Source organism: Macaca thibetana, chromosome 9 (genome assembly GCF_024542745.1).
Source record: "Macaca thibetana thibetana isolate TM-01 chromosome 9, ASM2454274v1, whole genome shotgun sequence".
Taxonomy (NCBI): Eukaryota; Metazoa; Chordata; class Mammalia; order Primates; family Cercopithecidae; genus Macaca; species Macaca thibetana.
Window position 1 is genome coordinate 39,891,874 of NC_065586.1, and position 23,454 is coordinate 39,915,327.

Genomic DNA, 23,454 nt, shown 5'->3' on the forward strand with positions numbered 1-23,454 from the left:
TCCTGTGCTCCCCAAACCTGTTTGCAACAGTCTTTCTCCTCCACAGTACTTGCCACAGGTAGCTAAGTGTGAATAATGACAACCCCCCCAAAAAAAAAGAAAGAAAACCTCAAGTTAGCCCTCTGGGGGAGAAGCTCACAAGGATTAATTATATTGTAGGGGTTGATATCTGTCTTAATTTCCCTTTCCAGCAGTTTTGCAAATACATTTTTCCACAGTTTTAAAGAAATGTAAGAATTCCCAGTTCCACAACCAGAAAATCCTGAGTCTCTGATAGCTGAATAATGGATGAAGCTCCACTGTTTACTTAGCAGGAGAAAATAAAAGAATGATAGAGAAGTCCAAATAAAGTGCAGGAATCTGACATCCTCCTGTGCTGAACAATGGTGAGAAGAATATCCCAGCTTCTTCTTCTTCCTTTTTTTTTTTTTGTCCATGTGGAAAACATATACAGAAACAACAGTTCAGTTTGGAGTTTATTATTATTTCACACCTGTACCTAAGAGTTCATCGGGCAATTCTCTCTGTGTCAATGTGATTGCTTCCTTCAGTAATGGGCTAAGACCTGCAACACAGATTACTAAGCATTTCCATCCCAACAACTCCACTCCATCCCCTACTCCACTGTCACTCCATAGAACTTTCCCGAAGATACCGCATAGTTTTACCAGCCAGGAAACACCTCCAATATTACCACATATTCATTTACTGAAAAGTTGATTAAAACATTAAAATATAATTAGCAAAGCTGAAGGCTTTCTTTGCAATAATGTTCAGTATTTCATGGCTGATTAATTCACTCTCCTGTACTCTTTTGTAGGGTCAACCATACCAAGTCAGTCAAGTCGAAAGCTTTTGTGGGGGGTGTTTATCTTCCGAGAGAATCCTCCCCATGAAATCTCCCACAATGCCTGTCACTGGTACCTAAAATTCCACCATTAGAGATTCACTCTTTTGGTTCTGGAGGCATTTTAATCCCTAGGGGTCCTATTAAAATGCAAAAACTCTGAGAAGAATAACAGCATTGAAAGCTATTATTAACTGACAGCAAGGAGGCCCTGGGGAATTGGACACGGGATTGGATCCAGCATAAGGAACAACTCCAGGAAATCGGGGTGCAAGCAGAGGGGAGGTAAGATGGCAGCAAAAATAAACTTTAGCTACTTCGCCATTTTGCAGGGGCAAGGCAGCCCCACTTCTGATATTCTGTACGCTAAGGAAACTCCATTCAAGGTGAGATGATGGACACACTGAGAGCAATTTATTTTCAGTTGTGCTAAAGGAGAAAATCAACAGTGACACATAATAGTATTTATGCAGAACTCTGACTTCAGTGCAGCGTGTTTAAATCGGCATGTTGCCCCTGTCCCCCAGTGCCTTGAAGAACTCACGTGGCCTTTCAAGGGTCTAAATCATATAATTATAAGCTCATGTTCTTCTATTCCCTCACCCTCTTTAGAGACAGCGATATGGAACTTTTCTTTTTCTGCTTGCTTTTAAAATTGTACTTTTCACATACACTGGAAATGTTTCTGTAGAAAATGTGGGAGTGACTTAAACTAATAAGGTGTCACCAAAAGAGAAGAACTAGGAGTCTACGGAAGCTGACTTTGTGGATTTCAGAAATCTGCCTGTATCTGATAAGCCGCTGATAGGCCGCAGCCGAAGTTGGTCCCAGAGCCGTCTCTCTCCCTCTCAGAGGTGCTTCCTACCTTGAAAAGTCATATGGACACTAAAAGCTTTAAAATGCCAGGAAAGATTGAATTTCTGTTATTATTGTGTGGTGGTGATATGTGTATATGTGTGTATATGCATATGTACGTGTGTGTATTGAAAAATGTAAATGCACAGTGGGAAAAATTGCAGTGGGAGATTAGATTTCCCCTAGAAAGATAATGTAAAACATTTAAAGGTGTTATGACCCTAGGGAGAAAATAATAGGTTGAGGCAATAAATTTCTACACTTTTCTTATGTACCTGAAACAAAAAGTTACGGAGGTATTTTGGGTGTTTTATTATCGTTGCCATTGTTGTCGTTTTTATAGTATACAGACGGAATGATTAACCCAAACTTAGATCCACTTCAACGAACATCAAAGTCCAAGGCTTCTCAGTGAACACTGCCCAGAGTCAAGTCAGAGAACCAGGATTACAAATTGCTTCTGGCCAGAAAGAGAGAAGTATGGTGCAGAAAATCAATTCCTGGGGAAACAAAGTGAGTAGGCCTTCAGAAAACTGTAGATTTAAGAAGACAGAATAGATGCATTTCTTTAAATCATGGTATCTTCACCGTAAGTAACTGTGTAACTGTACTTCATTAAGGGTGAGCTGATGGTTATAATATTTTAACATAGAGTTACACTTTTGTAGAGAAAGCTTAATCAAGGGTGTTTTTACTCTGTCACTCATCTCATTTATCTGAACTTGATATAATATCTGTATCTCCACTTGCCTGCATTACACCATAACTGGCTTTCATCAAACAGGATGTGCTCCATTTCCAATGCTCCAGAAGCACAAAACACTAAAGTCAGAAATATTTGAGAAAAATCCAGCAAAACCTTAGCCAATATAAAGCTATGGAAGACTGCACACTACAAGAAAAAACAGAAAATGAATATCCTTCAAACCACAGGTCAACAGCTTCATCCACATGCATCTGCAAAACAGCAGATTTTCCCCCTGACCAGCATTAAGTGGCCTTATTTCATGCTCTACTCTTTCCAGGGTAAGGAAAGAGGAGCAAAGACCCACAGGAATCTCCTGGAGTTGCCCTCCATGGCCACTTCTGAAAGAAGTAAATAAGGAATGCAGTGTCTGGGGATTGTCAATATTTTGATCACAGATATGGAGGTGCATGAGAATGCCCATGCATGTTGGATGTGTTTTATAATTGTAAAGTCAGTATCACCAGTTGCTGATAACAGACAACCATTCATCTAATCAACAAATACTGATTGCCTATTAGGTGCCAAGGAATGTCCTATTAAGAAAAAATAAATGAGAGAGAGTTTCTGCCGTTTAGTCTAGGCTAGGAAATAATTCCAGAAAATAATTACTGGGGCCAGGCGTGGTGGCTCACATCTGTAATTCCAGCACTTTGGGAGGCCAAGGTAGCTGGATCACCTGAGGTCAGGAGCTCGAGACCAGCCTGGTCAATATGATGAAACCTCATCTCTACCAAAAGTACAAAAATTGGCAGAAGAATCACTTGAACCTGAGAGGTGGAGGTTGCAGTGAGCTGAGATCATGCCACTGCACTCCAGCCTGGGTGACAAAGCGAGAATCCTTCTCTATTATTATTATTATTATTGGCCAGGCATGGTGGCTCACACTTATAATCTCAGCACTCTGGGATGCCAAGGCAGGAGAATCACTTGAGGCCAGGAATTTGAGACCTGCCTGGGCAACATAGCAAAACCTCATGTCTACAAATATTTTTTAAAAAATTAGCTGGGTGGAAAAGACGTGAACCAGCAGGAGTTCGTCAGAACTCTGGCAGCCTTTCTCAAAAAGTCTGGGAAGCTGAAAGTCACCGGATGGGTGGACACCATCAAGCTGGCCAAGCACAAAGAGCTTGCGCCCCACGATGAGAACTGGTTTTACACCTGAGCTGCTTCCACAGTGCGGCACCTCTACCTCTGGGGTGGTGCTGAGGTTGGCTCCATGACCAAGATCTACAGGGGCCGTCAGAGAAATAGCGTCATGCCCAGCCACTTCAGCTAAGGCTCCAAGAGTGTGGCCTGCCGGGTCCTCCAAGCCCTGGAGGGGCTGAAAATTGTGGAAAAGGACTAAGATGAGGGCTGCAAACTGACACCTCAGGGAGAGAGATCTGGACAGAATCGTCGGACAGGTGGCAACTGCCAGCAAGAAGCGTTAGAACAAACCATGCTGGGTTAGTAAATTGCCTCATTCGAATAAAAAAAAAAAATTAGCTTGGTGTGACCAAGCACGGTGGCTCACACCTGTAATCCCAGCACTTTGGGAGGCCGAGGTGGGTACCTCGGTCAGGAGTTTGAGATCTGAGGTCAGGAGTTTGAGAACAGCCTGCCTGACATGGTGAAACCTTGTCTCTACTAAAAATACAAAATTAGCTGGGCATGGTGGCAGATGCCTGTAATCCCAGCTACTTGGGAGGCTGAGGCAGGAGAATCACTTCAACCCATGAGGCAAACGCTGCAGTGAGCGGGGATGGCACCACTGTACTCCAGCCTGGGCAACAGAGTCTCAAAAAAAAAAAAAAAAAAAAAAATGGCAGGCGGCCGAGGCAGGCGGATCACGAGGTCAAGAGATAAAGACCATCCTGGCCAACATGGTGAAACCCCGTCTCTACTAAAAAAAAAAAATACAAAAATTAGCTGGGCCTGGTGGCCGGCACCTGTAATCCCAGCTACTCAGGAGGCTGAGGCAGGAGAATTGCTTGAACCCAGGAGGCGGAGGTTGTAGCGAGCCGAGATCGTGCCACTGCACTCCAGCCTGGCAACAGAGTGAGAGTCTGTCTCAAATAAATAAATAAATAAATTTTCTTAAAAAAAGTAGCTAGGTGTGGTGGCAGGTGCCTGTAATCCCAGCTACTTGGGGGCCTGAGGCAGGAGAATCGCTTGAACCTGGGAGGCGGAAGTTGCAGTCAGTCGACATCGTGCCACTGCACTCCAGCCTTGCGAGAAAGTGAGACTCTGTCTCAAAAAAAAAAAAAAAAAAAAAAAAAAAAAATTAGCTGGGTGTGGTGGCTTGTGCCTACATTTTCAGCTACTTAGGAGGCAGGAGCAGGAGGATCCCTGAAACCCAGGAGTTCAAGGTTATTGTGACTGTGATGACATCACTGCATTCCAGTCTAGGCAACAGAGCAAGAGCCTGTTGGTTGGCACAGGGGGAGCTGCGCCTCGCCCAGAGCCTCACCCAGAGCCTTCTGGGATGGTGGATAGGTGAGGATCTCATGGAGGGAGGAGTTGGGAGGTGGGGAAGGGAGAGTGGTGGGGTAGTTGAGGGAAGCTCGTGAGCCAGTGAGCGCACAATGCGCCAGAGTGTGGGCAGGGACTGAGGAAAGAAGTGGAAAATGGACAACCTGCAACAGTGCCTCAACGGTGCCTTGCCTCCGTTTGAAATTTCACCAGCTCCTGAGCAGGCTGGGGGTCTGGCAGGCTTTTGATGTGGATTGTCAAGATTGTTTCAATTATACGCTTGCAGTTATTGAGTCTGACAGAGGTGAAGCACCTTGCCTAAGGTCATACAGCCGGGGTTCGAGCCCAGGTGAGTCATAGCTAGATGACCTCACCGACCCCTCCCACCCCTCTGCACAGGAGATCAGCTAGTTCTGGAGGAGGATTATAACTAGACCTACATTTTAAGTGAGCAAGACATTCTTGAATTTACCCGGGAGATTGGTATTGATCCCATCAAGGAACCAGAACTGATGTGGCTGGCGTGGGAGGGCATTGTGGCCCCACTGCCTGGGGAGTGGAAACTATGCCAGGACATAAGGGGCAACAAATATTTTTTCAACTTTGCCAATGGGCAGTCTATGTGGGACCATCCACATGACAAACACTATCAGAACTTTGTGATCCAAGAGCAGGAAATCTGTCATCTCTGGGGCCATTAAGAATAAGAAGAAAAAGAAAAAGAAAGACAAGAAGGACAAAAAGACCTCCAAAAGTCCCCTGGCCCTGGGTTCCTCGTTAGCCCCAGTTCATGTTCCTCTTGGGGACTGGCTCCTTTAAGAGGTCTTGTTAGAAATACCAAAATTGTTAGAAATTGATCATCGGTGCTGTTAAGGAAAGTCAGCAACGAGACAAAAGATCTCTCAGCAAGGCAATCTTTACTTTCTGCAGAAAGGATACTCAATCACAGATAGAACAATGGCAAGAGCACACCTGAACAAAGGAAAAGCAAACATGTTTATCCCTTACACATTTGGGTCATCCTTACTGCTATGTCCTGCATCCACTGGAGCAGGACCTCACACTCTTAAACTGATACCCAATTTGCTAATAGCCTAAAACTTTCCTAAATAGGTAAGTGCAGGGACGAACAAAGAAGTTGCTTACGAAATGTTTAAGGAAGCAGTAACATTTCCAAATAAGGAAGGGGCATAGGCTGTGAGCTGGAACGTGCTTGTGAGCATGTCCAGCAGTTACATAGGATAGGGCTTAACAAAGAGTTATTAGCACAAAGCAAGGAGGCTTGAAGAAAGTTAGTCTGTAAAAGAAACTATTATTTCTAACACTTATGATTTATTCTTTAACAAGAAGGGAAACTTCCAAGAGGAACTTTTTACTTTCTACAATTCCCTCCTGTTTATAGTTTTCCTCTTCAAACTTGCTTAACATGTCTTGGATTAGTTGTTTTGATTAACTCCTGGATGTATGGTACAACATAACACCTCAGAAGAAGGAGTATACTTATTATAGTTGTTAAAGAGGTAAGAATTGAGGCTATGTTTTTTTTCTTTTTCTTCTTTTTCTGGTTGATGAAATGCCAGGGTAAAAGGGATAGCCAATTGAACTAGAGCACAAGCACTGCTCTAATTATTTGGCAGAGTGTCCAGTGAAGGTCCTCCATAATACCACCAGATAATCAGGGATGAATAAGGGCAGACTGATGAGTCAGCTCTTGGAAGTGCCTGACTTCACTGCATCCTGTTAAGTCTACAAGGAACGTGAAAATTTTCCCCTTGTTGTTGGAGACATGAGGTAAAATTGGTCTTGAAAGATGGAGGCTGGATGGCCCTTGGGGGCTGACTCACAGGGTGTTGGACTTCAGGAAATAGCAGAGAAAGAGCTTGGCACAATTTCTTATTCCAGGTGGTGGAATCTTGAAAAAGAGCTACCATGCACTCCATGTCCACTTGATTTGAGGACCGTCCTAATGGAAAGGGAACAACCTGGGCCTCTGGCCTACCATGGGCACAAGCGTAATAGTCTCTGTTGTTTAAAGTGCGAATGGAATATTTAATCCATTCTAACCAGGCATTTACATCTTTATGCCCTGTTTTAATGGCTATGGTTTGCCTTAGGTCTCCTATTTGTACTACTGAGACCTTGGTTTCGTCATTGGGCATGAGGCGAGGCATAGTTTCATTTTGTAGGTTTGGGAAAGGGGCAGTTGTAGGAGGTGGAGAAGGGAGAACAAAGTGCATCTTAAAGAAGTCTATAGGATCCTTTCCAGTGACCTCTGCGCCTAAACCATAGAAACACTCTAAAGTGGGGTTAGAGTTGCTAATGGTAGGAATAGTAATGGATATAGGCACTGGGTTAGGAAAGAAAAAGAAAACATAGATAGACTAAGCTTTTCTTAGCTTTAATTTGGAAGGGCTTGATCCAGGAACAATGGCCCATGATTCTGATGATAATGGTGCTTGCTTGACTCGGGTGTGATGTGTCCATTCCCTTTCCGCTGTGTGAACAGCAGTCTTGGTGGTTAGCAGCACAAGGCAGGGTCCTTCCCGGGCTGGCTTGAGTTTCCATTCTTTCCACCCTTTGATGAGAACGTGATCCTCAGGCTGGTGCTGGTTTAACGGAAATTTTAGGGGTGGTACCTGTACTAAAACACTTTTAGTTTTGAGAGAAAGTGGAAGATAAACCAAATATATAATTTCTGAGAAACTGATCTTTTGTTTTAAATGTAGGGACATCAGCAAGAACATACATTGGGGAAACAACAGTCTCTTCAATAAATGGTGCTGGAAAAACTCGGTATCTATATGCAGAAAAATGAAACTAAACCCCTATCTCCCACCATATACAAAAATCAAATAAAAATAAATTAAAGACTTAAAGCCATGACCTCAAACTATGAAACTACTACAAGGAAACACTGGGGAAACTCTCCAGGACATTGGTCTAGGCAAAGATTTATTGAGTAATAACTCAAAAGCACAGGTAACCAAAGCAAACATGGACAAATGAGATTACATCATTAAAAAGCTTCTGCACAGCAAAGGAAACAATCAACAAACTGGAGAGACAACACACAGAATGGGAGAGAATATTTGCAAAGTATCCATTTTACAAAAGATTAATAACCATAATATTTAAGGAGCTCAAACAACTCAACAGGAAAAATACCTAATAATCCCATTAAAAATGGGCCAAGCATCTGAATAGGCATTTCTCAAAAGAAGACATACAAATGGCAAACGGGCATATGAAAAGTTGCTCAACATCACTGATCATCAGAGAAATGCAAGTCAAAATACAATGAGCTATCATCTCACCCCAGTTAAAATGGCTTTTATCCAAAAGATAGGCAATAGCAAATGCTGTCAAGGGCGCGGAGAAAAGGGAACCCTCATACACTGATGGTGGGAATGTAAATTAGTACAGCCACTGAGGAGAACAGTTTGGAGCTTCCTCTAAAAACTAAAAATAGAACTACCATAAGATCCAGCAATCCCACTGCTAGGTATACATCCAAAAGAAATTAGTATATTGAAGAGATATATGTACACCCATGTTTATTGCAGAACTCTCCACAACAGCCAAAATTTGGAAGAAGCCTAAGTGTTCATCAGCAGATGAATGGATAAAGAAAATGTGGTACATAATGAAAATGGAGTACTATAAAAACAAAAAGCCATAAAAAATGAGATCCTGTCATTTGCAACAACATGGATGGAACTAGAGGACATTATGTTAAGTGAAATAAGCCAAACACAGACAGTCAAACTCCACATGTTCTCCCTAATTCGTGGGAGCTAAAAATTAAAACAATTGAATTCACAGAGATAGAAAGTAGAACGATGGTTACCAGAGAGAGGTATGAAGGGTAGTGGAGTGGGGGCAGGGAGTGAGGATGGTTAATGGGAACAAAAATATAGTTAGATGGAATTAATAAGATCTAGTATTTGATAGCACAACAGAGTGCTTACAATCAACAATAATTTACTGTACATTTTAAAATAACCAAAAGAGTATACTTGGAATGTTTGTAACACAAAGAAATGATAAATGCCTGAGGTGAAGAATACTCCACTTACCCTAATGTGATTATTACACATTGTATGCCTGTATCAAAATATTCATGTACCACATAAATATATATATATCTACTATGTACCCATAAAAATTAAAAATTTTAATTTTAATTTTAAAAAAATGAAAACAAAATCAAAACACACAACCAAAAAATCAAATAGCCCTCAGAGAGATTACTTGTTACCGCTATTCACTTCTGGGTGAACTGGTTTATCAGATCACCTGGCTCAGAATATGCATTCAACTATTTATTGAAATAATTAATGAATCATTTATCTGTCCAGATGGATTTAGGCAGAATTAGAGCATTTGGCACAAAAAATAAATTTCAGCATTGACAAGCAGAGCTGCTAAGGTGTGAATGTGTTTCCTAAAAGTTAGAAATCTGTGTTAGAAACTTAATCCTCAATGTAACGGTGTTGGGAGGTGGGTTCTAATAAGAGGTGACTGGGTCATGAGGACAGAGCCCTCATGAATGAATCAATGTCATTATCATGAGAGTGGGTTTGTTATTGCAAGAGTGGGTTGTTATAAAGTGAGTCCAGCTCCTGGAGCCTTTCTCTGTCTCACTGGCTCATTTGCCCTTCTGCCATGTTTGGATACAGCAAGCAGGTCCTCACCAGATGCCAGTGCCATGCTCTTGGACTACCCAGCCTCCAGAACTAAATTTATTTTCTTTATAAATAACCCAGTCTATGGTATTCTGTTATACAAAGGCTCCCAAAGAAGATGTGAGAGAGATATAGGTAACCCACTTTGTAATTTTGCCTTATCAGGGAATTAAAACAAAAATCCTCACATGAAATGATTCAGTACTTTTCAGATAGAATATAATTCACTTGAGTTTACTTTTTTAAAAAATCAGCAGAAATCAATTTTATGTTCCTTTTGGTAATCATTTAGTATAATATGTGCTGCTCAATTACAATCATGTAGATATACAGATGAGTATTATAGCTAAGACTTATGACATACATTTCCAACTCAATAGCTGCTAAGAAGACCACAGCAGCCTTCAAAAGTTGTATCTTCCCCTTTACTGAAGAATCACCAGTCACCTACAGTTGCACAGCAAGCATGGTAAAATAACTGAAATTTTGATGTGCCATTTCTCACTTCTTTAAGAACCCTCCTTCAAATTCCTGAATAAAGCTGCTAACTAAGACAGACAAATTTTCAAAGCAAGCCACTTATTTTTATGATGAATGACAGAGAAGAGAAATAGGATTTGTAAAGTGACTGGAAAGTGATAATTATAAGTAATTAGTATTTTTTTCTTCCCAAATTTCAGGTTTGAGGCTTAAATACATCTCTACTGAAAGGGGAATGGATAAAGAGGTAGAGTAACAGGGCCCAGTTACCCCTCCTAGTCTCTTCTTGAGGTTGGCGGGGCTTTGGAAATTTGGCGGGACTGAATTTCAACACAAGAATAATCACCAGGTGACAGATTAATAATAATAAGGAGGGAAGGTGCGCAAATGCATGGCAGTCTAGAAATGAGAAAACATGGCTCTCAGCTGGGCGTAGTGGCTCACACCTGTAATCCCAACACTTTGAGAGGCCAAGGTGGGAGAATAGCTAGAGGCCGGAAATTCAAGACAAGCCTGGGCAACATAGCAAGACCCAGTCTCTACAAAAACATTTAAAAATGAACAGGACCTGGTGGCATGCACTTGTAGTCCCAGCTACTCGGGAGACTGAGGGAGGGGGATTTGCTCAAGCCTAGGATTTGGAGACAACACTAAGCTCTGATTGCACCATTGCACTCCAGCCTGTGTGACAGAGTGAGACCCTGTCTTGGAAAAAACAAAAAACAAAAACAGCTTTTAAGTGAGCAATATGGCCAAGCAACTTTTCTTCTTGAGGAGCAATAACCCAGTTCCTGACCAATGTCTGCCAGATGCTAACTGCCAGGCTGGTTTTGGATCCTTTGTATTCTGTCAGATGAGAACACTTGTTTACCTTCCAGGACTGACCTGAGCATGAGGTGAGGTTTCTCCCTGATTTCCACTAATTTATAGACACTCGAAACCATAGGTTTTTCTAGCATGGATGGGTTTAAATTCTATTGGTTGTTTCTGCTATGTTGTTGTCATGGCAGCCTTCCCATTTATAAACCTGGACACTCAGGGAAGGGGTTGCTTACATCTGGAAGGGGAAGCGTATTAAACTGGACAAGTGAGGAATGAGTACGTACTGGGCACAGTGGTAGGGGAAGAAGTGGGGGGGGCTGAGGGACCCGAGGCAGGGAAGAGCTGTGAGTATCCTCCCACAGAGAGATGGACATTTTTAGACTTCCTCTCTTCAGAAAGTCCATTTCTCAGCACTACCAAGGCTCTCCACTGCTCGTCCCGTGAAACTCAACTGCCACAGCTCACCCTTGGACCTCCTCCACAAACACCCCTTCCCTTTCCACTACAGCCATTTCTCTTTAGTCCCTCGGAAACCCTCTGCTTCAGCCAAACCTATGTGCTCACTGGCCCCCAAACATTGCTTGCCTCTTGCTACAGCCAAGTTTTGGTCCATATTTGACCCAAGTGACTTTCACAGCTTCTCTCTGCCCTTCACTTTCTAAACACAGAGAATAATTCACCCCCTTCAGGAAGTCCAACTCACCTAATCACAGCACATACCACTGTCCCTCACTAGGGACTATGAAGGTACCTGCCACACGAAAGTGTGTTACTTACAGACACCCCATACCACTTTGTCTTCTTAGGCAGGACCAGAAACTGTGCACCAAATCTGAGTTTCTGAGATGTCAAAGTGCCCGTCCTTGTGTGTGAAAATACATCTGCCTTCTGGACATCTTTTGCAATATATTCAAGGGCAAATACTGACCACTTTTCAATTAGCCATGACTTTAGAATGCCCTCTTCAGGGCTTCTGTCCACTGGATGCCACACTCTTCCCCAAGGCTCACAGGGCTATCTCCTTATCATTCAGGATGACATTCAAAGAGCACCCCATTATGAAAGTTTTATCTCGCTTTCCAGCCGAAAGAAATTTCCCAATCATTTTAATTGGTATCACACTGTTTTGTTTTCATTATAACACCCATGATTTCTTATGTACTATTGCTTTCTGTTTTTTGTTTTGTTGTTGTTGTGTTTGTTTGTTTGTTTGTTTTGAAACAGAGTCTTACTCTGTCTCCCAGACTGGAGTGCATTGCTGCTATCTTGGCTCACTGCAACCTCCACCTCCCGGGTTCAAGCAGTTCTCCTGTCTCAGCCTCCTGAGTAGCTGGCACTACAAGCACACGCCATCACACCTGATTTTTATATTTTTAGTAGAGACAGGGTTTCACCATATTGGCCAGGCTGGTCTCAAACTCCTGACCTCAGGAGATCCACCTTCCTCGAGCTCCCAAAGTGCTGGTATTACAGGTGTGAGTCACTGCACCCAGCCCATTATTTCTTTATTATCTCTGTTTCTGCACTGGAATGTAAGACTCATAAGAGAAAGTAGCTGTCTGTCCTGCTTACTACTTGTCTCTGGAATAATGCCTGGTATATACTGTATAATCAGTAAGTATCTGTTGGCGAATCAGTGAATTCACATTCTAAGAATGCAGTTGTGGTTTTTCTTTAATTATTCCACCCCTCGTTTACAAATAAAAGAACTACCTGGTAGCATGGAAAGTTTTCTAATTTACTTTAGGAAGGTTCTGCTCTTTTGTCATTGCTGTAGTGATGCCAGGGAAGCAGCGCTCTCAGAGCTCTTGACCCAGGCTTTCTTCCATGCACCCTTCGAAACCACCTCCTTGTACAGAGAGTAGCTGATTGATGTACTTCATTGCAAAATCTAGGCAACTTCAAAATGTTTAATAGCCTTGTAGGTTTTACTGGGGAATAAAGGGATATTAAAAACTATCACTGAGCATTTTTAAATTCAGGCTCCTCTGTGATCATACGAAGTAGAAATAGTATATTCTCGAATGACAGAATGACAGAAAATGGAGCCCTCAAGAGGTTTAAACGCTTGGATCAGGCCCAGTGTGGTGGTTCACACCTGGAATCCCAGCAGGGACCTCGCTTGAGGTCAGGAGCTCAAGACCAACCTAGGCAATGTAGTGAGACTCTGTTTATATGAAAAAAATAATTTTTAAAAATATTTGGCTGGGTGCGGCGGCATCCCAGCACTTTGGGAGGCTGAGGTGGGTGGATCGCCTGAGGTCAGGAATTCGAGACCAGCCTGTCCAACATGGTGAAACCCCGTCTCTACTAAAAATACAAAAATTAGCTGGGTGTGGTGGTGGGCACCTATAATCCCAGCTCCTCGGGAGGCTGAGGCAGGAGAATTGCTTGAACCCAGGAGACGGAGGTTGCAGTAAGCCGAGATCATGCCATTGCGCTCCATCCTGGGCAATGAAACTGAAACTTCATCTCAAAAAAAAAAATGTTTAAAATTAGCCAGGCATTTGGCATGAACCTGTAGTCCCAGTTACTTGGAGGCTAAGGCAGGAGGATCACTCGAGTCCAGGAGTTTGAGGCTGCAGTGAGCTACAATCATGCCACTGCACACTCCAACCTATGCAACAGAGTGAGACTCTGTCTCAAACAACAAATGTTCAGGTCATATGAGTAGTAACTGGTCAGAGCTGCATGCAAACCTGGGTCTTTTAATTTCATATCAACCATACATCCTTTCACGTCTCCTAACACCAGTTTCTAAGAGGCAACATTGTCTCATGAAAGCAGGCCTTGACCAGAAGTAGGAACATCTCTCCTCATTCAAAGGTCAGCTTGCCGTTTGCCGGCCATGCTACCCTCTGCAGCTTCTCCTTATGTAAAGTTGGGATGACAAAAAGTTTCCCTCCCTGCCAACTTCCTCTGGTGACTGGGATAAGCACACAAGATGATGTACATCAAGACACAACATTCCCAGCAAACAATGGCATCCCAGCGGATACTTGTGGACTGCCTGCCACATGATGGCTTTCGCTTCAAGTCTACTCCCGAATCTGCAAAAGCGAGGGAGGAGTCGCAGGTGAGAAACACAATGACGTCATGGGTTTGTTAGCTGAGGATGGTGTGTAAGCGAAGAAACCTCTTCTGAAAGAACAAAAATGGAAATAGCAACTAATGCTCAGGGCTTGTTGCCATTTGAAGTGAATATTAGCTTGCATTGTCTTGGCAAGTCCTAGAGAGACATTTCGCTGTGAGCACAAGAGTTAAAGGTGGCATGCTTCAGCCAGCACATTTCAGCAGGCTTAACACAACAAAACCCAGAGGAAACCAACCAGCCCCAAAGGGGACTGAGCGCACAGCTCTACACCCCCATGATGGATAGTTCATACTCACTGTGGCAAGCTGCTGAAGAAGATGCAAGGAATCCATCCCTTCTCCAGCTGAGGATTCAGATCTGACAGGTCCAATGAACCAGGATCACCCTTTCCTACTCCCTGATCAAGTTTTTCAGAGAAACTATGAGAGAACAAAAACAAATCCCTAGAATAATCCTTCACAGATTCCTTCTCAAAATTGTAACTAAGCTAAAACAAAAACCAATCAGAAAAAAAGCTAAAAGTTTTATTCATTTTGGTTGAATTAGAAGAATTTGTGTTATGACCTAGATAAGAAGCTCTTCTATATTTTTTTTCTTTTGACTTAAGACACTATTAAAATGAGGCTTTTAAGGCCAGGTGCGGTGGCTCACATCTGTAATCCCAGCACTTTGGGAGGCCGAGGCAGGTGGATCAAGAGATCAGGAGATCGATACCATCCTGGCTAACACGTTGAAACCCTGTCTCTACTAAACATACAAAAAAAAATTTAGCCGAGCGTGGTGGCAGGCGCCTGTAGTCCCAGCTACTCGGTAGGCTGAGGCAGGAGAATGGCGTGAAGGCGTGAACCCAGGAGGCAGAGCTTGCAGTGAACCGAGATCGCACCACTGCACTTCATCCTGGGCAACAGAGCAAGACTCCGTTTCAAAAAAACAAAAGGCTTTTAATATCTTATCCTAAAAAGCCTTGGACATATCTATAATTATGTTATGATTTTTGTGAGGGGTTTCACCTGAAGGGGGTGTGGAGACTATCAGCGTTCTGTCGAGCTCTCCTTGAAAATGTTTTCCATTACTAATAGAACCTCTTTTTCTTATTATTTATATAAGACTTTCTTTGATTTCCTGCTTGTGACACTTTGGAATGAAAAACTGGAGACTGCATTAATTAAAAACGAAAATGAGATGGCTTATTTTTTTCTTTCCAGAAAATCCTAGCCAGAGTCCCTGCAAGCAGACCTCAGTGTGAGCCTAGAGTCTACAGGGCCAAATGTTCAGGTTTCTGTCATTTGATCTGATATAAGCTTAAGTACTGATTACAATCATTTTTGTTGAGTGTGTGTGTGTGTGTGTGAGAGAGAGAGAGAGAGAATGACAGGGTCTCATTTTATTGCCCAGTCTGGAATGCAGTGGCGCCATAATGGCTCACCGCAGCCTTGAACTTCCCGGTAAGCAATCCTCCCACCTCAGCCTCCCAAGCACCTCAGCCTCCCAAGTACCTCAGCCTCTCAAGTAACTGGGACTACAGGCTATGCCACTAGGCCTGGCTATTTTCCCTTTCTTTCTTTTTATTTTTTATTTTTATTTTTTTGAGATGGAGTCCTGCTCTGTCACTGGACTGGAGTTCAGGCACCGTCTTGGCTCACTGCAGTCTCTGCCTCCCAGGCTCAAGCGATTCTCCTGCCTCAGCTTCCCGAGTAGCTGGAACTATAGATACATGCCACCACACCCAGCTAATTTTTGTATTTTTAGTAGAGACGGGGTTTCACCATGTTGGCCAGGATGGTCTCAATCTCCTGACCTTGTGATCCACCTGCCTCGGCCTCCCAAAGAGCTGGGATTACAGGCATGAGCCACTGCGTCCAGCCGCTGTTTTCTTTTTTAAATTTTTTGTAGAGATGAGGTCTCACTATGTTGCCCACACTGGTCTCAAACTCCTGGCCCCAAGGAATCCTCCCGCCTCGGTGTCCTGAAGCGCTGGGATTATAGGCGTGAGCCACTGGGCCCAGCAGAACCATTATTAATTGGAGAGTAAGATGAAGCCGAGCAAGAGAGTCAGGTGGAGGTGGCAGTTTGATCCGCCATCTCAAAATTCAAAGAGGAGAGGAAACTTCATCTGCCTCCTTGATCTCCTACTTCCTTTCCCTCTCCTCCCCTCCCTCACCCCAATCAAGTTGTGTGATCAGACCTGAGAAAAAAGAGAGACTTAAAAGAGAACAGGGCGAGGACTTCTGCAGCAGCAAAATGACCAAATGAAGAGCTTGTGCCCCACTTTTCACTACACGGAGGAATAGCCCAGGTGCTTGTGTGTCTGGTATTGGTGGGTTCTTGGTCTCGCTGACTTCAAGAATGAAGCCGCGGACCCTCTGAGTGTTACAGTTCTTAAAGATGGTGTGTCCGGAGTTTGTTCCTTCAGATGTTCAGATGTGTTCGCAGTTTCTTCCTTCTGGTGGGTTTGTGGTCTCACTGGCTTCAGGAGTGAAGTTGCGGACCTTGGCAGTGAGTGTTACTGCTCATAAAGGCAGCGTGGACCCAGAGTGAGCAGCAGCAAGATTTATTGTAAAGAGCAAAGGAACAAAGCTTCCACAGCGTGGAAGTGGACCCGAGTGGGTTGGCACTGCTGGTTCCGGCAGCCTGCTTTTATTCCCTTATCTGACACCACTCACATCCTGCTGATTGGTCCATTTTACAGAGAGCTGATTGGTGCATTTACAATCCTTTAGCTAGACACAGAGTGCTAGACAGAAAGTTCGCCAAGTCCCCACTAGGTTAGCTAGATACAGAGTACTGATTGTTGTATTTATAATCTCTTAGCTAGACATAAAGGTTCTCCAAGTCCCTACTAGACTCAGGAGCCCAGCTGGCTTCACCGGGTGGATCCCGCACCAGGGCTGCCTGCGGAGGTGCCCGCCAGTCCCGCGCCCTCAGTCCGCACTCCTCAGCCCTTGGGCCGTGGATGGGACCGCGCAACGCTGCGCAAGGAGGGGCGCTCCTCGGCGAGGCTCGGGGGCAACGGGAGCCCAAGGCGCGGGGGGCGGGGCTCAGGCATGGCAGGCAGCAGATCCCCAGCCCTGCGCAGTGGGGGGGTGGAGGAGGCAGCTGAGGCCCGGCGAGAATTGGAGCGCACCGCCGGCAGGCCTCCACTGCTGGGGGAACTGGCGCACCCTCTGCAGCTGCTGGCCCGGGTGCTAAGCCCCTCACTGCCAAGGGCCTGCGGCCTCCGCCGGCCGCTCCTAATGCTGGGCCCGCCGAACCCATGCCGGCCCGAAACTCGCGCTGGCCCGGAGCGCTCCGCCCAGCCCTGGTTCCTGCCCGCGCCTCTCCCTCCACACCTCCCCACAAGCAGCGATAGCCAGCTCCCGCCTCGGCCAGCCCAGAGAAGGGCTCCCACAGTGCCGTGGCGGGCTGAAGGGCCCTTCAAGCGCTGCCAGAGTGGACGCCGAGACTGAGGAGGCGCCCGCGCCAAGAACAAGGGCTGCTAGCATGTCGTCACCTCTCACTTGGGGGACAGCAGCAGCTGGGTGCAAATCATGAAACCAGGAAGTGCTGGCCAGGTGTGGTGACTCATGCCTATAATCTCAACACTTTGGGAGGCCAAGGCAAGAGGATCACTTGAGGCCAGGTGTTCAAGAACAGCCTGGGCAACGTAGTGAGACCCCATCTCTACAAAAAGTAGAAAAATTTGCCGGGCGTGGTGGCATGCTCTGTAGTCTCAACTATTCAGGAGGCTAAGGTGGGAAGACACCTCAAGCCCAGGAGTTCAATGCTGCCATGAGCCACGATGGCATCACTGAATTCTAGCCTGGGCAACACAGCGAGATCCTGTCAAAATAATAAAATAAAATAAAATAAAATGCCATCTCTCTCAGAAAACCACCAACCAGTAAATGATGATACCCATACATGGGAGATGAACAGGAGCTTTCAGCTGTATTATCCCACACAAATCCTCCTTCAATCAGTTCGTTCATTAGGGGACTTTTGCTGTTGCAAGGATAAGGAAATGGTCAACTTGTGCAAGAATCCTCTGTATGAGAAAGAAAAGACACAATACCAGAATTTGGATTTTCTGTCAGATCTCTTTCTTACCTCTCTGACACATTTAACTGAGTATCAAAAAGCAAAGGGAAATAAATACTAGACTTTATCTCTATCCTTAAAGAGCTTCCTGATCTGTCTGGGAATTCAGGGCATCATCTGGCTGTGAGTCACAGCTGTAATATCTCATCAGTACAAGGGCTGGGATGTTATGTAAGGGCAATGAGTTTATGCCTGCATTCTAGGGATAATCAGCTCTCACCTGCTCTCTAGAATGCCCAGCCCAGAGGCAATCAGCAGTACTTAATCAGAAAGGGCCACACACTGGGTGATATGGCTTGGCTCTGTGTCCCCACTGAAATCTCATCTTGAATTGTAATCTCCATGTGCTGGGGGAGGGGCCTGGTGGGAGGTGATTGAATCATGGGCGCTGATTTCCCCCTTGCTGTTCTTGTGATAGTGAGTTCTCCCGAGACCTGGTTATTTGAAAGTGTGTGGCACTTTCCCCTTCACTCTCTCTCCTGCTCTGCAGTAGTAAGACGTGCTTGCTTCCCCTAGTCCTCCCACATGATTGTAAATTTCCTGAGGCCTCCTAGTCAGGCTTCCTGCTAAGCCTGAAGAACTGTGAGTCAATTAAACCTCTTTTCTTCATGTAAATTATCCAGTCTCAAGTAGTTCTGTATAGCAGTGTGAAAACAGACTAATACACTGGGGCAACAAATATAAGTTAATCTGTTATCATTATCGCCATCAAAAATTCACATTTTGCAAGTCAGTAGGGCAGTTCCTCAAAAAATTAAATTACCACATGACCTAGCCATCCCACTTCTGGATATTTATCCAAATGAATTGAAAGCACGGTCACAAAGAGATATTCAAACACCCATATTCATAGCAGCTCTATTCACAGTAAGCCAAAACATAGAGCAACTCAAGTGTTCGTCAAAGGATGAGTGCATAAACAAAAGGTGGTATATACATGTGAAGGAATTCAGCATTAAAAAGGTAGAAAATTATAACATGTGCCACAATATGAATGAATTTCTTGAATTCAGACAATGAAGATGGTACAGCCTAAACCCTGACTTTTGATCCTGGTATTGTTTTTGGTTAAGCTGTTCTTTTTGATGGTAGACATCAGGTCCATTTTCTCTTAAAACTATGTTGTGTTTACCATAGTAAAATTAAGTTTCCAATCCATCTAAAAGCTGCATGAAATTATTTAGATCTGGAGGAAGAAGGGGGCTAGAAAAAGCTATCTCACACCACTTGGGATGAACTTTGAGGACATTATGCCAAGTAAAATGGGAAAATCACAAAAGGAGAAGTATTGTCTGATTCCACTTAATGAAGTAGTGAAAATCAACTTCATAGACAGAAAGTAGAATGCTGATTGCCAGGGGTTCGAGGTGGGAGAGAATGGGGAGTTATTGTTTAATGGGGACAGAGTTTCCATTTTGCAAGATGAAAAGATTTCTGAAGATAGATGGTGGTGATGTTTGCACAACAATGTGAATGTATTCAATGCTATTAAACTGTACACTTACAATGATTAATATGGTACATTTTCCAGCCTGGCCAACAGGGCATAACCCCATCTCTACTAAAAATGCAAAAATTAGCTGGGTGTGGTGGTGTGTGCCCGTAGTACCAACTACTCGGGAGACTGAGGCACGAGAATCGCTTGAACCCAGGAGGTGGAGGCTGCAGAGAGCCGAGATTGCACCACTGCACTCTAGCCTGGACAACAGCATAAGACTGTCTCAAAAAAAAAAAAAAAAAAAAAAAAAAAAAAAAAAGGTAAATTTTATGTTTCATGTATTTAACCAGAATTTTTTAAATAACAATAGATACATTTATAAAAAATTGTTTTAATGTTTTGCAAAATGAATGTCAAAAATGGATTTTCATTAGTGAAACAAGTGACTTTCAAGTAGCATAATTAATATTAGAAAATGACTTTCATTGGTGAAATGAAATGTATTCAGAGCATGTGGATTCACTAAAATTGTCATTCCTCTGCAGCCTTACATGAACCGGGCATAGAAGAGCATTTGGCCAGTGCTGGGCACTCCAAGGACAGCACTCGAGGTCTGATCCCTGGGCAGAGCACAGTGTAGTCAGTGATGTTTGTAGAGAAGGGGTCTCATCATGTTGCCCAGGCTGATCTGGAACTCCTGGCCTCAAGCAATCCTCCCGCCTCAGCCTCCTGAGCTAGGATCAATCCATTGTTGAAGAGTACATGGATGTTACTTTGCAGACTGTCAATCTGAATTTGTATTTGAATTTGTATTTGCTTGACATTGCCTAATTATTAGTTTCAGTTTCAGCTCACCCACTTTTTGTTACCAACATGCAGAAGAGACTGTGCCCTTTTTAGTGTATCGTATCAGGAAGCATCTCATGTTGGTTTGTACCTTTGCTGGTGCAGTGACTTTCAGCCACTTGGTTAAGGTGGAGTTGGCCATATTTCACCACTGCAAAATTACTGATTTTCCTTTTGTCATTAGTAAGTGTGTGTGAGAAGATTCTTTGAGATGAGGTATATATCTCATTCTTCATTGAACTATAGGGGTTTTTTTAAGTGAAAGAAAATGTATTAAGAAACTAAAGGAATAAAAGAATGGCTACTCCATAGGCAGAGCAGCTTCACTTTAAGGTTTTGATGTCAACTGGTTTTTGTCCAAATCAATAATTATTGCAATGATTGAAAAATGATTATTACTAAGTTTATTTTCATTGTCTCAAGGTCTGCTGAACTCTGGATCCAGGCTGTGTCAATATGGTAGTGTGGTGCCTCCTGTACCTGTCTTGGCCTCCTACAGTCCTTTTTATTTATAATAAAGACAGGGTCTTACTCTACTGCCAAGACTGGTTTCAAACTCCTGGGCTCAAGCATTCTTCCTGCCTCAGCCTCCCAAAGTGCTGAGATTACAAGCGTGAGCCACCACACCCAGCCAAGTCCTTTACCATTTTCAGAAAGCTTAGCTTGCACTTTCAGCAGAATGATAGACTCCCAGGAAGACTGTGAGAGAGATATAGGGCCCAAGTTGATAATATCAAATACACTGAACTTGACTGTGTTCACCATGTTTTGGCTCTAGAGAAATGAGAGTGCTAGTGAGGTTGCTGTCATTTTGTGTATCTTCTGTACCTTGAAGTCCCTCAGAAATCTTGCCCCTGGTCTTGTTCTAAGGACATAACAGGTTCCCTTTTCTCTGGAGATGAAATCTAGATCTTCGATTTTTGGAACCAAATTTGGACTCTTGACTCTGGAGCACCAATTTCTTCAGCAAGTTGTTCTCTGGAATCAATCCCAGGGTATGTGTTTTTCATAAATGCCTTAATGAGAGTGTGTAATTGAGAGGCGCTATAGATGGTATGACACCGTCTGGCTTCTCTACTGTGAAACTCCACACCAGGTTGATCTTGACCATGGCTCTGGCTTGAATCTAAAGTCTCAGGTTCTGGTCTTTTCTGGAATCGATGCCTAGCTCTTTGATTCTGAAACCAAATCTGGATTCTGTACTCTTCTGCATTGATTTCTAAAGCAAGTTGTTGTTTGGTAGCATAACCTGGGTAAGATTTTTGATTGAACGTATTGATGAGGATTTTCAATTGATCTTCTGTGAATTTGGTGTGATTGCACCTATGATTTGTTGCTACCATCTTGTGTGAAGAGGTGTCTTTGGTCATGCTGGAAGAGAGTCCTGGAGGCTGAGCTGCTGTCTGGGAGACCGCTTACAGCTCATTTTTAGAAAGAAAGATCGCATATAATACAACATTATTCACAAATCTAAAACATATGATTTTCTGGGTTTTGACAAATGAAAACACCTGTGCAACTTCAACCCTTACCAGGATATGGATGAGAGTTTCCACCCGAAATCACCAGTATTCTAACAAACAGCTTTGCATTTTTTGAATTGTTCAGTGCCTGTGAGGATTCCTTACTCCAAGTTTATGACAAATATATTCAGAAGGCATAATTTACAATTATTGTTTGGGTAAGTAGTTTCATCAATTATCTGATTATTTGCTGTGAATTTGAAGTTATGTTGATTTTTATGCAGTTGTCTTCTGAGAAACACTGTGCCATTTTTCATGTGGAAACCACTTGCAGAACAAACAGAGATTATGAACGCACAGAAGTGCGTTGTGATGAGCACGTCTACCTGTGGCTGCCATTTAAGTGGAAGGTGGAATCCGACTCTGGACCGTCGGCAGCCTGAGCCGGTGCTGGGCTCACACTTACCCTGGGAGTGCTCCATGCATGCTTCACCTTATGAGGGGTGCAGCAGGAACAAAAATAGAAAAGTGTGCTGTACTTTCACATTACCAAAGGACAGAGGATACCACCAAGGAATTAGAAAACTGTTAAGTGAGGCTTTATTCTTAATAGCCTTTCAAACAAGGAATTTGAAAACAGGATTCTACTCATCCCACACCAAAATGTAAACAGATGTATTATTTTTTATATTCCTAGGATAATTTTGGTTTTACTTAAGCATCACTATGCAATCATGAGCAAAAGAACAAAGCTGGAGGCATTGCACTATCTGACTTCAAACTTTACCACAAAGCTATAGCAAATAAGACAATGTGGTACTGACCAAAAATAGACACATCGACAAATGGAACAGACTAGAAAGCCCAGAAATGAACTCACTCATGTACAGTAAATTAATTTTGACAAATGTGCCAAGAATACACAGTAGGAAAACACAGTATCTTCAATAAATGGTGTTGGAAAAACTAGATATTCACATGCAGAAGAATGAATTGAACCCTCATCTCACACATATATGAAATTTAACTCAAAATGGATTACAGTCTTAAATGTAAGACCTGAAACTATAAAACTACTTGAAGAAAACATATGGAGAAAACTACATGACATTAATCTGGGCAATAATTTTTTGTATTAAACCCCAAAGCACTGGCAACAAAAGATGAATGGGATTACATCAAACTAAAAAGCTTCTGCACAACAAAGGAAACAAGTATCAGTATGAAAAGACAACCTACAGATTGAGAAAAAATATTTGCAAGTCATATATTTGATAATGGGTTAATATCCAAAATTCATAAGGAACTCAACCCAATAGCAAGAAAATATAAAAGTCAATTAAAAATTTGGTAAGGGACCTGAATAGACCTTTATCACAAGAAGACCTACAAATGACCAACAAATATATGAAAAAATGCTTAACATTGCTAATCATTAGGAAAATGCAAATTAAACCCACAATGAGATACAATCTTACAGCTGTCAGAATAGCTATGATCAAAAAGACAAATGGTAACAAGTGTTGGTGAAGAAGTGCAGAAAAAAGAATCCTTGTATACTGCTGGTGGGAATGTAAATTAGTACAGACGTTATGGAAAACCATACGGCAGTTCCTCAAAAAACTGAAAACAGATTTACCATATGATC

The 23,454-nt window shown here is 43.1% G+C and overlaps 2 pseudogenes; one reads left to right on the forward strand and one right to left on the reverse strand.

The window, feature by feature from the left end:
• The first annotated feature begins 1,137 nt into the window (after window positions 1–1,137).
• On the forward strand, window positions 1,138–3,880 carry LOC126962224 (40S ribosomal protein S19-like; annotated as a pseudogene).
• A 17,221-nt stretch (window positions 3,881–21,101) lies between these two features.
• On the reverse strand, window positions 21,102–21,783 carry LOC126962792 (double homeobox protein A-like; annotated as a pseudogene).
• Window positions 21,784–23,454: the final 1,671 nt, after the last annotated feature.